General features: G+C 42.3%; 1 pseudogene across 1 annotated transcript; it reads left to right on the top strand.

Annotated features, from left to right (window-relative positions):
* The first annotated feature begins 12,220 nt into the window (after positions 1-12,220).
* LOC148877229 (uncharacterized protein At4g06744 pseudogene) lies at positions 12,221-14,402 on the top strand (annotated as a pseudogene). The gene has a single exon (XR_016112799.1). The product of XR_016112799.1 is annotated as an uncharacterized protein At4g06744 pseudogene (transcript).
* Positions 14,403-16,166: the final 1,764 nt, after the last annotated feature.

The raw sequence follows: 16,166 nt of genomic DNA, 5'->3' as shown, positions 1-16,166 counted from the left end.
TGGATGCCGCGAACTCGAAGCGTAGCGCGTACTCCAGTTTCGTGCCACTCAAACTGTGAAGAACTACACTGGCTCCGCTGCCTTGTTGATTTCAGGAGCCATCTACGTGAAGGATCCAAGGCTCTTCATCTTAGTTCGCACTTGGCCTAACCAGGAGAGATGCCGAACTGGGTGCGACCTCACGGGGCTCGGACTCAACCGGCCCGGGAGCACCGAGCTCACCCGAACTGGGAGCCTCGTACTCAACCGGGCTAAGGACCTTGGAGCTGAACGTGCATTCTGCAACAAAATCCGCTAAGGCTTGGGCTTTGATAGCGGTTCGTGGCTTATACTGGAGGTCATACTCACTGAGTTCGATGGCCCAATTCGTCAATCGACCAAAGACCTCGGGCCTGAGCAATACTTGCCTCAAGGGTTTGTCGGTGAGGACAATGATGGTATGGGCTTGGAAATACGGGCAGAGTTTGCGGGCTGCAATGACCAGCGCATAAGCTAGCTTTTCTATCTCTTGATATCTCGTTTATGCTCCCTACAATATTTTACTAACATAGTAGATGGGTCGTTGGACCCGATTTGCTTCCTTTATTAGTACCGAATTGACCACTTCATCGCTGTCGAGAGGTATAGTTCTAAAACATCGCCCTCTTTGGGCCGGGTCAATACCGGGATACTGGCGAGGTATCTTTTGAGCTTGTCAAACATGAGCTGGCATTCCGGGTTCCACTCGAACCCTTTGCCTTTTATTTCCTTGAAGAAGGGCAGGCAACGGTCTGCTGATTTAGACATGAAATGATTCAGAGCAGCTATTCTACCGTTTAGCCTCTGAATCTCTTTCACTTTTCGGGGTGGTCTCATATCTAGGATGGCCTTTATTTTGTCTGGGTTGGCATCAATACAGCATCGGTTGACGATGTACCCTAGGAACTTACTCGAGGTGACACCGAAGACACACTTATTTAGGTTTAGTTTAATGTTAAATTGACGCAGAACTTGAAAGACATAATGAAAATCTTGTATTAATTCATGCGAAGATTGTGTCTTGACGACCATGTCCTACATAACATTCTATCTTTGTGCCAATTAATGGTTGAAATAGCTTAATCACAAGCCTTTGAAAGGTTGCCCCAGCATTTTTGGGTCCGAATGGCATAACCTTGTAGCAGTATAGGCCGAACTCGATTATGAAGGCGGTTTTTTCCTCGTCGGATGGGTCCATCCTAATTTGGTTGTAGCCTGAGTAGTCATCCAGGAAGCTTAGCAACTCGTGTCCCAAGGTCGCGTCCACTAGGCCGTCGATCTTGGGGAGGGGGAAGCAATCTTTCGGGCAAGCTCGATTCAGGTCTGTGTAGTCGACGCACATGCGCCACTTGTCGTTCGCCTTTTTTACCAGAACGGGGTTGGCTACCCAGCTCGGGTAATGAACTTCCCTTATGAAGTCTGTTGTGAGGAGCTTCTCGACCTCCTCATCGACCACCCTCCAGCGTTTCGGGGCTAAGTTGCATTTCTTCTATCTAATGGGCCTAACTACAGGGTCAGTATTGAGCTTGTGAGTTATGAGCTTAGGGTCTATGCCGGGCATTTCTGCCGTGGACCAAGCGAAAACATCTAAGTTATTGAGTAAGAAGTGTACCAGTTCGGATTGCAAGGGTTCTTCTAGGGATGCACCGACCTGAAGTAATCTGGCTGGGTCTTCTGCCGAGACAGGGATGGGAACAGTTTCCTCCGTTGGTGCAACTCGCTCCTCGTTTTGTTCCACCGGTCGCTCCAGTTCAAGGTCGTCGGTCACCTTGGCCTTTCCCTTGAGGGCGGCGACGTAGCACTTGCGGGACCCGAGCTGGTCGCCCCGCACTACCCCGATGCCAAAGTTCATTGGGAACTTCATGGCTAAATAGTAAGTAGACACCATGACCTTTAAAGCGTGGGTGATTGGCCGACCTACTATGGCATTGTAAGGGGAGGGGGTTGCGATCACCAAGAAATTGTGACTGAGTCTTACCGTGCTAGGCCACATGCCGACTTCCACAGGTACTGTGACCTTTCTCAGGGGTCTGACCTCTTCTTCGTTGAAGTCGACCAGCGGGGTGTTCGTGGGCTTCAAGTCATTCTCTCGGATCTGGAGTTTGTTGAAGGCTGCTTTAAAAGGATGTCTGCCGAACTGTCGGAGTCAACGAGTACGCGCTAGACTTCGAAGTCATTGATCTTCACCTTTATGACAAGTGCGTCGTCGTGGGGGTAGTGGACCCCGCACGCATAATCTTCGGTGAAGAATATGGGGTCTTCCGTCCTAGGCCGCTTTGGGGGATTTTGTTCTTCTCTGGCGGCCTCCTGGGTTGATGCCTGAGCTGCTAACGAGGTGCATCCTACTACAATCAATCCTCCAACGATCACGTGGATTGTTCCCCGAACTAGTCTTTCCTCCAAGGGCTGCTTCTGCGGTTTGGCAGGCCGACTGCTGGACTCGGGAGCATCTCTACTGTGCTCTCCCTACCGACCTGTCTTATTACTGTTATTGTTATTATTATTATGTTGTACAAAACTTCTTAGGTACCCACTGTTCCCCGAACTAGTCTTTCCTCCAGGGGCTGCTTCTGCGATTCGGCTGGCCGACAGCTGGACTCAGGAGCATCTCTACTGTGCTCTCCCTACCGACCTGTCTTATTACTGTTATTGTTATTATTATTATGCTGTACAAAACTTCTCAGGTACCCGCAACGGATAAGTTCTTCTATCTCGTCGCGGAGATTATTACAATGTTCGGTGCTATGACCGTGATCTCTATGGAAACTATAGTACAAGTTTTTATTCCTCTTGTTCGGGTTTCCCTTCAGACAAGGTGGCCACTTCACATACAGGGCATCTTTGATCGTCATTAAGATCTTGGCCCGCTTTGCGTTTAAGGGCGTGTAGTCCGTCCGATCTACTAAAGGAGCTCAGAACGACTGGCTTGGCTTCGTCCCCCGAGCTGGGTATTTCTTTCTCCTGTCATCTGGGTTGGAGGGTTTGCCTTCCCTCTTCCTTTTTTCGATCCCACTTTCAGTCCTTTGGTTGATCTCCTCCTTTGTTTTTATGAATTTGTCCGCGAGCTTGAGGAATTCAGCTATGGTCGCGGGCTGGTTAACTACCATGTGCCACTTGAACTCCTTGTGTGTCACACCCCTCTTGGCTATCGCGAGCTGTACCGTGGGGTCTAGGCATGGTATCTGCAAGCACGCGTTATTGAACCATTTGACATAGCCCTGGATAGACTCTCCTTCTCTCTAGACTATTCCGAGGAGGCTCTCCTCAGTTCGAGGGCACCGTTTGCTGGTAACAAAGTGCGCGGTGAAGACTTGCACGAACTGGGTCTAGCTCCTTATCAACCCAAAGGCTAGGTTCCTGTACCAGGTGCGGGCCACTCCCCTGAAGGTGGTAGTGAAGGCCACACACATGCAGGACTCATTGGCCCTTTCCAGGTGCATTTGGGACTGGAAGACATCGACGTGGTCATTGGGGTCGAAGGACCCATCATATTTGTCTAGAGGAGGGAGTTTGAAATCTTTGGGCATGGGAACCACAAGGAGTTCTGATGACAGGGGGAAGGGACTGAAAGAATAGGGACAACTTTTACCTCGTCCGAGCTTGCTTCTTCTTTACCTCGGAGCTCGAGTAGGACGCGGGTGGTAGTTCGGCGACTTCGTCGGCGTCTCCGCTGCTGCTTGGAAGGCCTGGTATTGGCACTGCTTGCCTCGGTGTTGCCGAGCTCGATGGGCCCGGACTATTGGTAGTCCGCGGCCAGGATGCCGAATTGGTTCTCTGCGAGCGAGAGCTCAAACTTAGAGTGCCGAGGTGCTGACTTGATCGGCAAGGAGGTTCCTGATCCGCTGGCGAGCTACGAGGCGGGGGTAATTAGTCTTTCCCTCCTGCCCGGGGATGAGGCCTGGCTTCTGGAGGGGTTCTGAAGTTTTGAAGCTTCCCTTCGGTGAAGGCGCCAGCCCTAAGGGAAGGGCTTGACTGGCTTGGCAGCAGGGTGCCGAGGTGGGAGTTGCGGTTGGTTCAGAGGCAGTTGGGGGAACTGCTGTTGGTAGTGACACTGAGAAATGTGGTGCAGTACTTGTTGCTGATGGAGCTTATGTTGCTGGAACTGCTACATTTAGGCTGGCATTACCCGAACGCACTGCATCAAGTCATCAAGCTAGTTCTGGTTGGTCGCTAGAGGGACAGCGGTCGGTTCGGTGAAGGTTGTCTCAATAGGGAGGGGAAGGGGAACATTCACAGGTGCCACCGTGCTCGGTGCAATAAGGCTAGGGATTCCGTTCGTTGAGAGGGGGACGGTGAACTGTCCGATGCATATAGTTGCGAGCTGAGGGTGTTCCCCTACAGCATTCAAGTCAACATTATGCTTGTTGCTGCTGGAGGAAGCCATGGAAGCTTGGGTTTCTTTGAGAGAGAGAGAGAGTTAGAGGTTAGGGGAGGCTTTTTGAAGTCTTCCCACCGGTCGGACCTAGCTGCCGATTACCTCGCCTCTAGTGGAGCTGAAGGTGCCTAAAACAAGGAAGAAGCTGGGGATTTCCGGGGAGGAACCCTGTTGGAACACTCCGAAGATCAAGTTAGTGCTCTAGAGAAGGCAAGAGAAATAATGGATTTCGAGACCAGAAAACACAAAATATCACATACCTCTTTCCCTTGGGGGAGGAAGGCCTCTTATAGCCACTTGGTGCACTTGCTCCCAAATTTTTGCTAAGTCGGGCATAACCGCCTCTGTGGGGGAGCAGACATAACCGCCACTGTCCTCTCTGTCAGGGCTGTCTCTGCCACAACTAAGATGGCGGTGGTAGGTGACCGTTATGGCGTAATCTCCGTCTGTCAGACCCAGATCAGTCAGGCGTGCTGCCTCAGAGTACAGATGTCAGATATGGTTTCACAGTCGCGCGACCTGGAGCTGAGGTGCCGGAGTGGTGCACGAGGCGAAGTCTTGATCTCGGATGAGCAGATCCTACTATCCCGAAGTGCTGGCACATGATCCGAACTGGCTCGAGGTGGGATGGCCCCGGTCTTGCCCCTTGCGGGCTTCGTTGTTAGCCTCGGGATCCTTTAGGGAGAGCTCGGGTTTCCTTTCTTGGGGAGCTCGAGAACTCAGACCTCTATTTGAGGAGCTTGGGAGTTATGGCCTCTCTTCGGGATATGGTCGTGCTAAGTCATCGTGCCGACCTGGCATTCCTGCCAGGTCATCTTGTCTTCTTCCATGTGTCGCACAGCCAAGGGGTCGGGCCAAATCTTGTTAGACAGTTTTGTATGCCCTTAGCTTCAATCAGAATGATGTACTTTATGAGATTATTGTAAATGAGTAAAAGTGCATATTTGATTCATGTTCCCTTGGTATGTTTCTATGTAATACCTTTAAACTGGACACTTAATGAGACTCGTGTTAGTTTAGAATGTTCACAGCCAGTGGGTCGGTCTGGGGAGACCTATCCTGACAAGGTTGACACTGTGGTGCCACCAAGTCGGTTGGGTGGCCTGTCTCAGCTGCCAGGGTGAGACCCTAGGCACATACAGTGTAGGATTAATTGAATCTATGAACTAGACCAGATTTCCAGTGTTGCCCTGGACCTTGGAGATTGATGGGCAAAACTGAAAAGTTACACCCGACCCCTAGACTCGATTATGATACTACACTAGGTGTCAGATTGGGCTATCTTTGATATACCAATCAGTGAGATCCTTAGCGGGGGTCAAAACCTGGGTATGTTGGGACAGTCTGAGAATTCATCTGAGTGGGTGATTATAGTGACAGGATCAGCCCCTTTGTCGGACAAACGTAATGATCGGGGATGCACTCTCACTGATGGAAACCAAGATTGCCGGCAGCTGATTTCAATCGTTGAGATTTGTTTTGCAAAATATATTTTATATGAGATATAAAAGTATATATATTATGGTTTCTAAAATGTTTGCAAGAAGGTTTTAATTCCCGGGATCCATATAAGCAGAGAGTGCAACACTGTTCCTTGCAGCCGAGGGAGAGGTCCTCTCTTGTCGGGCAATGTATGATCATTATGGGCTGAGAGGTTAAGTGTAAGACCATTGAGGATAATACCTGATGGGCTAATCATGCATCTGCGCACAGTCCCTGGGTGTTACAAGGTGGCTTGGCCCAGGGACCACTTATGGTAAGTGTTGGGCCCATAGAGCCCATTTGATGGGTTTCAGGGGGTGCACTATCCATAACAGTGTATTCGACCAGGCCTTGTAACAAAGGCTAGGCCGAACCCATGTGGCTGATGTGTAGATCAATGCTTGGGTCCCACACCATACAAAGAAGCCCAATTGGGCAGTAGTTAGGAAGGTTAAGTGAGCATATAAGCTTAATGGGCCTAAAGCCCATTTCGAACTGGGCTATTTAATTAGTTATTTATGGGGAAAATTCTGAGATGGATTAGTTGATAGAATAGGGTTTTGACCCTATCCACTCAGAGAGTCCAGATCTGAATCACATTCAGATCTAAAAACCTCCCAATGAGATTAAGAGAAAGCTGATCTAATCTTCAGATAAGATAAGGGTTTATCCTTATCACCTGAAGAGAAGGCTAATCCAAATATGATTTGGATAAGCAGCTCCTGATTGGATTAGGAGCTGACCTTTTACGTTAACAAAAGAAGGAGGGGGCGACAGCCTTGAGAATGATTCATTCAGATCTTCTTTAGTGCTGAAATCAAAAAGAAGGAAGAATTAAGCATCCCTACAAAATTCTTTCTTGCCGCCTTCCCGTTCTTGCCGCCCTGTTTGTCAGTTCGATCTCCAGTTGTGGGAGAAGTCAAGATTCGATCTTGACATCAGTTCTTTGAGAAAGAATTGATAGGAAGCTGTGCTCACGTGCCATCCTGGTGATTCTTGCGAAGGACAGAGTTCTTGGAGAAGAACACTATTGATTCTGCTCCATCTTCAGTGGGAGTAGTCTTTGGATCCTTCCTTGGGCGTGAACACCTTCGTTGGGGGATACCATTTCTCCGTATCAGGTATAATCCTCTCCTATTCCTTTTTGGTTCAGATCTGGTTCAGTTTATGGTTTAAAAATGATCATTGAAAATATGATTTTCTAAATAGGGAATGCGATTCCCAGTTGAAGGAGAGAAAAAAAATTTTGAAATTCGCCCCCTTTGGGCGTTCCTGCCAGGTCATTTTGTCTTCTTCCATGTGTCGCACAGCCAAGGGGTCGGGCCAAATCTACCTCCATTAGTGACCATAGCTATCATTTCATACATACTCAATTAATTCATACCATCCGAACTTTAAATAGATACAGGTTCATAACAATCAGTGCAATAGATATTATAGTTTAAACATAGACAAAACAAAGTGTTCAAGAGTCTAATCAAAATACACACAAGTTATGTAGATTGTCTCCTATTAATACTTGGTTGGTTACGATTAATACGTAGATTAGAGTGTTCAGTCATCTTGAACATGATTTCATCCCTGACTTGCTTCATTTGTCTAGTGGGTTGTGAACTTACTTCAATTAGAATTGTGCTACACCATGGAACATCACTCCCTTTCCTTCAATGGAAACATCCTCTTGTAGGAATCAATTCCAATACACATAATGTATCCACAACATTTGGATGAAATTAATTGTGCAATACACAACAAGCAAACATAATCTTAATTTTCTTGTGAATTGGGTATGGAGGCATTAACTTCAGAATTAAGAATCATGCTTTCAGAACTCCAAAACAACACTTTATGACATTCCTCAATGAAGAATGCACATAATTAAAATACTCTTCAACATTATTTGGGCAACCACCTATCTCTTAAAAGTCTCTCAGGTTGTACCTCTTTGAATGGTATATGGATAGAAATCCAGGCATATTCGTGTAACATAAGTCAACAACATAATACTTTCCTACATAAAATTGCAATCACATTTGTTAGTGCATTGATGATATAAATATTTCAAAATTATTTGATAGTTTTGTTGACCTTCCTATGGCATAGAGAACATATTCTCTAGATTTTGGATTATCTCCAAAAATACCCTCGAATCATATGCAACACCCTCCCATCCTGCATCAATGAAAGTAAACGTGTCAAATGAGCATACACACCTCACATTTTGGGTGGTGATCACTTGCACATTAGTTGGAACACATGCATGGACACGTGTACCATCTATAGCACCCCATAGTCATTACCAAATGAAGTTTTTTTATTGTATAATGAAGAATAAAACACCCCATAGTCATTACCAACAAGAGTTGTTTTTCATTTTTTTGGTTATCATGTTCTGATGTGCGAAGGCTAGTTTTTGTACTTGTGCTATATTTTCACAAATAAGGTTAACTTTTTCCAAGCAAAAATACCATAATTTTAGGAATACTTAGGTGGATGTTAGCCTTGAATCTTGATACCTAATTGTCTGGATATTGCATGGTCCACTATGGCCGGTGGTATTTTTCTTTTAGTTTTCAAGAAAATCTTCATCTTATATATTTCTATAGACAATTTATACTCTAGTCCTCCCCCCCCCCCCCAAAAAAAAAAAAGACTTTTACTTTGCTTGAGTCTAAATTTAATTTTGCTTGTAGAACTTGTTTTTCTTATTTCATATTTTGTATGTCTTTTTTTTTTCCTTGTATCTGAGCACAACATTTGGTGTTGATGCTGCATTCAGCTACAAGTATTATCAAAGACTTGGAGGTGCAACAATGATGACCTTGCAATCTGCTTAGGATTGACAAGAACCATGTTATCCTAGTACACTTACTACCCTTAAGAGAGTGCTAAGTGATGAACATGATAATGTCTATTCTAGAACAAGCAAGTACTTCACATGTCCTTTGTCAACTTTTAAGACTTGGAATAACATACAGCCTGTCCACTCCTTACACTAGAGATATCATGCGCTGAAGTGAGGAGTGAGTGTTTGCGCCGATGTGAGAAATGAGATTCAATGGTTGGGGAAAAACATTGAGAGATACTGCTCATTTTCGGTCACATGTGGGCATTGGCACACATATGAGGAAGCCTTGAGATGGCCTAAAAGCCGAGAAGCTAGGTTTGGTGCTTTCTGAAATCATCCCAAAATGTGTTTTTCATGTCTTTTTGGAATGCGATCTTTCGGTGATTAGACTAGATCTAGCAAATCACGATATTCTAGACTTGTAAATATCTAACAAATCGCATGGAAACACTTGCCAAATGATGCCATATTTTGGTATCTAGAAAATAGCAACACCAACACATCTACAAAGTATAGAAAGTGGCTTTACCTACTACGCCATGGTTGAAGTTGAACCATTAAACATGCATTCCTTTAGGCTATGTTTGCTTTGAAAGCCTACCGTTTTTTCCTTTTACTATATTTTTCTTTCAAAGCAAACACACCCTTAGAAACCAATCTGCAGCTAGCCCGCTCTTGGTGAAAAACAATGATCGGCTTTGCATTGGCAATACGCTGTGCCACTGAAACAACATATCACCTAGACATACGGTACAGGATTAATTAATTTGGCCTTCTCACAGCCCTCATCCAGTATTATATAAAGGGAAATTTTCTAAAACTAACCATGAGTTTTCAATATTTCCCTTAAACCCACCACAACTTTTCAATGTCTAAAACTCACCATGTCAGAAGTTTTTATTTTTCAAAACTCACCTTCCATTAGTTCACCATTAATGCTTCTTAACAGAGGTGTCCATGTCAGCATAAATAACAATTTTAATGACCAAATTACCCTTGAATGGGCGAGTTAGAGGAAAACTGTTATTTTTCAGTTTTCAATTTTCTTTTTTTTTTTGCAATTTTAGTATTTTGTTATTATTTTCAATGTTTTTTATAATTTCGATTTTTTTACATTTTGTATTTCCTACAATCTATAAATTTTCCTGTATTTTTTGTTATTTATTTGTAATTTCTGTGTTTTTCTATAAAATTTGGTGTTTTTTCTACAATTTTTATTTCCTGATTTTATTTTTCAATTTCTATAGTTTCTATAATTTGAAAATATTTTTTTTTATTTTGTTCGCAATTTCTACAATTTTTTATATTTTTTGTAATTTCTATGTTTTTATGTATTTTATGTTTGAAATAATTTTTAAACTTTTTCCTTTTTTTTCATATTTAAATATTAAAATAATAATATATTAACACCTGTTAATTTATTTTGTATATATTTTATATTTTTCTATGAAGGTTAAAATGGTAATATATTAACACCCATTAGTATATTTAATGTAAAATTAATGACATGGTTAGATATTTTGAAAAGTTGTGATGAATTTGAGAAATACTGAAAACTCATGATGTAATACAGTGTAGTGTATAGGCTGTCATGGATTCAATTTCATTATTTTATACTAAAGAATCATCCAGTTACATGAAGCAGTTGAAGAATGGTCCTTTGTCTTGAAAGTTCAAACAACGATATTGCCCACTTCATATATGTCATTACTTACCGTTGGACTAATAAATTAATTTTTCCTATATCAAGTGTGCATACGTGCATGTGCAACGCACATGAAACTTCGGATGACATTGTGGCGGGAGAGTAGCTTTGATCATCTCTTTTGTTTTTTTTTTGACAATTTCTCTTCAAACAAACAAACAAATAGATAAATAAATAAATAACCCCGGATGGACAAGACTTTGGTGTTTGGTTCGGTTATATAAGAGTAAATTGCTTCTGAGTTGGTTCCTATCCTTCATGTTGGTGTTTCTAGATTTATTAATATTGCACTATTTACAGAGGTTTCGTTAGGGTATATTTGGCAAATAAATGGTTGGTTGAATAAGTATTCATTCTATAAGCATTTATTTTTAAGTATTTATTTGAATAAAACTTATTAGTGTTTGGGAGGTTTTTCTCAAATCACTTATACTTAATTTTAAATACTTATTTGTGTTGCATTGTTTGGTGAATTTGGTGAGCTGCTTGTCCCATAAATATACTTATGTTTGCAAAAATAACAATTATAGCCCTAACCTAACAAATGCATATATTTGATATTTTTAATACTAAATTGATACATTTGATTAAAATAACGATTCTAACCCTTGCAACTCATATAGACCCGTGTGTCACATACATATTATTAAATAGATTATATTATTTTATACAAATAAAGAATAGTTGAAAAACAAAACAAGAGAAAAAAGAATGAGGTTAGAGAAATAATTAAAACAAAGAAAAAAAATGAAAAAAAAATGATTAAACGGTGGTCTTCACACACCTAAAGCTAAGAGTCCACAGAAGCAGTTGCTGCTACAATATGAGAGCAAATTGTATTGTCCCAAGAAAAAGAAATAAGTGCTTATTTAATAAGCACTTAAAAAAACCACCCAATTGTTGCTTATTTTCAAATAAGTACTTATTTTAGACTTATTTGTTAAATAGGAATAAGTTCTCACTTTCCACTCTTTTTAAGTGCTCCCAAACAACTTGGTGCTTTAGTTTACTATTTTTTATATTCCTAAACTTTATATTTATACCATACGTATTTGTACCTGATGACCCTAATGCATTTGAAACCAGGAAACTTTCTTCGTTTCTAAACCTTGAAGAAATATTGGAAATACAAAATGCAACTATTTTGGGGTTTATTTATAAAATACCTCAGGTCTGGTTGCAGATAGGACTGTTCATTTGCAAAAAATGACGGTATGATTTCTATTTTTCTTATTTGTTTGAACCTGAGGCATCTCCACAATCCCCTCTTCTCGCACAAGAGCAACCGGGTGGAAAAGTTGCCTGTTAACACGACGGCCCAATCCGGCCCATCTGCACGTGGTGAATGGTGATACTGATCTCAGTCCAATCCAGACCAGGCCGCCGGAATTGGATATGCCGATGGATTGGTAATACTAACATATACAGGAGCTGTATGCTGTATTTCACTGGTGCACTTGTTGGCTATTGCATGCTGAGACCTGAGACCTGAGAGGATCAGGCCCCACCGTTGAATCATTTCCAGCTAAAAATGATCTTGAACCAAAAGTGAAGCTTGTTCTTGTTCACTTAATCTCAATGGGTGAGGCCCATCTCAAACTGGCTCCAATTCTATTGGCATGGACCTAGACCATGTTAGGGAGCAAACTGACGGCCCAGATACGAAGCCTGCTGCTGGCTAGGCTTGTCCAGTACTCCTTTGTGCTGCCAGGCACTGTCAAACACTCCTTATGCTGAGGTCAGGTCCAGTACGGTAATATATAGTTGTTATTCGGTGCTTCTTAGGGTGGCATAAAATTGTCAAAACCTAAAACCCATTGTATTGTGAGGACTGTTGTGGAACTGTGCGGAGGATTAATTATTATAAACAAAAATTAAGAAACCAGCATGGGCGAATACTGATTAACAATATAATCCCTCCATGGAAAGGAACTTCTCAGACATCTACAGCATTATCTTGTATAGATCCTCCACTCGACTTTGTCTCAAGTAGCCAGGGCTGAAATTTATAGAGGGACCTCATGTCAGGTTGGTTTCACTGGCATGACCTAATTCTGCATCCAAACATCCACTCCCCTCAGCACTCAATCCGTAGACCGTCGCTAGCTAGCTAACCCAGCAACATCTAGCAGAGAGAGAACATACAGGAGCTAATCGCGACACTATGAAAACGTACGTCTACCTTTTTGAAAATGAAACAGTAGACGACAACAACCGTATCCACCATTTCTGTATTCTTGTTTTTCTGGCTCTCCTTAATAATCCGTTCATTTATTCTTCCCTCCACCTCTCTCACTCTCTCTCTCTAGACTGTAGATTCTTCCCTTCTCTGCTCTTGGAGTCTTGGGTGATGCTTGGTCTCATTTCTTCGGTAACACAAGAAAAGCAAAGCCAAAAGAGACCAGAATAGTTATGAAGGCAAAAATTTGTATCCATCCGCTCTTTACCAATTCTCTAGTTTTCATCTTCATTATTACTCTCCTTCCTTGTTTCTTGCATGCGCAGGGACTCAAAAACACAGCATTCTATGAAACCAGTACAGGAACTCTTGGCATCAGTGTAGGTGCTGGCGGAGTCAGCGTTGGGGTTGGGGTGGGCGTCGGCGTCGGCGTCGGCATTGGCAGTGCCCCGGCTCCAGAAGCTCCAAATTATCCGCCACCTCCTGAATCGGAGCCGCTAATATTCGAAAACGAAAGGCTCGCCGTGGTTTACCCGGTAATCCAAAGATTCAAAAAAAGCATCACCTCCGATCCCCATGGCATCACTAATACCTGGGTAGGCCCCAGAATCTGCAATTACACCGGCTTCTACTGTGATCACCCACCGGACGACAACAGCCTCAGGGCACTAGCAGGTATTGATTTCAACGGCTACCAACTTGGGGCACCCACTCTCGATGACTTTGTCAACCAGCTCCCCGATATTGCTATCTTCCACGCCAACACCAATAATTTCGCGGGAGCCATTTCCCCGAAGATCGCCCAACTCCGCTACTTGTACGAGCTCGACCTAAGCAACAACAAGTTCTCCGGCCAGTTTCCGATGGCCGTTCTGGGTATGGACGGGCTTTCCTTCTTGGACATTCGTTTCAATTCCTTTACCGGGACAGTCCCAGCTCAGATATTTACTCAACCGCTGGACGTTCTCCTCATAAACAACAACAACTTCATGCAGACGCTCCCAGCTAACCTGGGCAGCACTCCGGTTCGCTACCTCACCATTGCAAACAACAGGTTCGTGGGTCCGATCCCTCGGAGCATTGGTAACGCTTCTGCCACCTTGGTGGAGGTGCTTCTTTTAAACAACCAGTTATCCGGTTGCCTCCCTTACGAGATCGGATTGTTGAGATCGGCGACAGTGTTCGACGCAGGGAACAATCTTTTGACGGGACCCATTCCATGCTCGTTCGGTTGCTTGGAGAAGATAGAATTGCTAAACCTTGCCGGGAATCAGCTATACGGGCAGATACCGGAGGCAGTGTGCGCGTTGAGGAATCTAGTCAATTTGTCATTGTCCGACAACTATTTTACATCAGTGGGACCAACGTGTAGAAATCTGATAAAGAACGGAGTGCTTAACGTAAACAACAATTGCATTCACGGCCTGCCGAACCAGAGATCAGTGGGCGAGTGCTGGGTGTTCCATCCCGGGTCTTGTCCCTACCCGCCATCGTACAGTTTCAGTTTCATTCCTTGTGAACTTCCTCAGTCTCCTCCTCCTCGTAGTATTCATTCCTCGAAGCCTTCGACCACCACCACTCTTTCTCCTTCCTACCCCTTCGCGTTCGTAAGTTCTCACCGATCGCCGCCGTTGCCATAATCCCTTAAAAACAAACTTAACTAATTAAAAGGAAAAAGGAAAAAAAAGAAAGGAAATGTTGGTTTGTAATAGCATATTCTCATATATTTTTTTCCCTAAGACTAGAGTATGTTCTCATATTCTGTACTATTCAGAAATAAAAGTCAGTTTTGACATGTTTGTCACAACATTCAAAAAAAAGAAATAATTTACCAAAAGGATGGCTGGGATCATCTTTCATTGTGGGACCGTAGGTACACTGATGATCATGATTGCGATTGAATTATTAAACATCAAATTCAATATGAAATGAAGTTGGGGAGACACAAACACACTCTAGTCGCTAGACAGAGTCCCCGCATGGGTTTCGAACCGCCGTTGATTCAGGCAGTCCAACCATCGATCCATTCAACAGTTTTTTATCATTTTTATTATTTTTTATTTTTTTCAATTTTTATTATTAGAACGAGTCATCCGTTTCGAGGTCATTTTTTAAAACCAGTCCCGGCACACTACGTTACAAAATAAAATTAGGTGCGAGCATATAAGTTGAATTTGAAACAGTAACTCCCCGTGACTCCGTGGGTGGTGGTCCACCACTCTATCTGTAATCTCCTTCCGACCCCACATTGCCAATATGAAGTTTACAAATATCTTGTTTTGCACTCAATATATTTATATCTCTGCTCTTTTTCAAATTGAATATAAATTTGTTTTTGATTGCAGTATAAGTTTATTGATTTCACTTTTGTTACGATACTACTACTGTTGTAACACAGGGTTCCATCAAGAAGTGGTTCCATCAATTGAAAATCATGACATTATGATCTATTTCACATCCTACCATGCATGGGGAATATTTCCCTACAAAAATAATAAATGCAAATAAGAGAGATATTCTTGATATACGATCAAAATATGCTGTGAGGCCGGTGGTGTGAGACGCACTTTGTTTCAAATTATACCTTATTTTATTTGATACTTTGGTTGCAATACAATTTAGATACTCAAAACAAAACTAAATCAGAATTTGTATTCACATACATTTACATTAATCCAAATATATAAAATTGCATTGCTACCAAACATAACCTACTACCTCTCTTTTGCTTCTCATCATTTTCAAAAACCCAGTCTTTAGTAGTTTGTGTGAATTACTGTTTTCAACAAAAAGAAACATAGAGCCAAAATATCGAAGTAGAAAATTAAGATAATCAAATTAGTATGGAGCCGTCACATGAATTGATGATAGTTGAGATAGTCACTTTGCCTTCCTCCTCCAAAAAGGTACAAATTTGCAGGATCTTGATAGTAAGATAAGTGGACCTCACATGCCCCCTTGTCTGTCCCCACCCAACTGCCATTAAAAAAAAAGCTAAAAACCTGTCTAAATATTTAAAGAAAATAGAAAATCCCTATTTTTCAAATATTGAATCTACTAAAAGAAATTTGAAATTCTTGATTATTGTTGTCGAATTCATTGTATTATTAGAAAAAAAAATTGTGAATTTTGCATAATTATGTTTTAAGGGTTTTGTAAAAAATAATGGAGAAATTCATGAAGAATTCCTTTAATTTGATAACATTCATAAAAATGCTAACTGGTTTGATGCCAGGAGTCTGACCCTGACGTACCAACCCGAATTACTAATTCATGTTCTGTTGACATGTGACTCTCTCCAATAAGTGTATAAATGGTTTGCATGTGAATTAAGCAGAGATGGTCCACCACAAATAATCGGGCATAAAAGGGCCATATGGTTCTGCCAATGGACTTTAATACAGAGATCGCTATAAATGATTGGGAAATTTCTCAATAGGTGTCCTCTATTTTAGGCTGAGTGTCAATTTAGTTCTAAAATTTTAAAATACGATAATTTAGTACTTTTAATATCTACTATTAACTAATCGTTAAGCGTTATGGGAAAAGACATAAATGC

Source organism: Nelumbo lutea, chromosome 1, assembly GCF_056320005.1.
Source record: "Nelumbo lutea isolate HS-2025 chromosome 1, American lotus-T2T, whole genome shotgun sequence".
Lineage (NCBI taxonomy): Eukaryota > Viridiplantae > Streptophyta > Magnoliopsida > Proteales > Nelumbonaceae > Nelumbo > Nelumbo lutea.
Note: the sequence above shows the minus strand (reverse complement) of the source record. Positions and strands in the feature narration are given on the sequence as shown.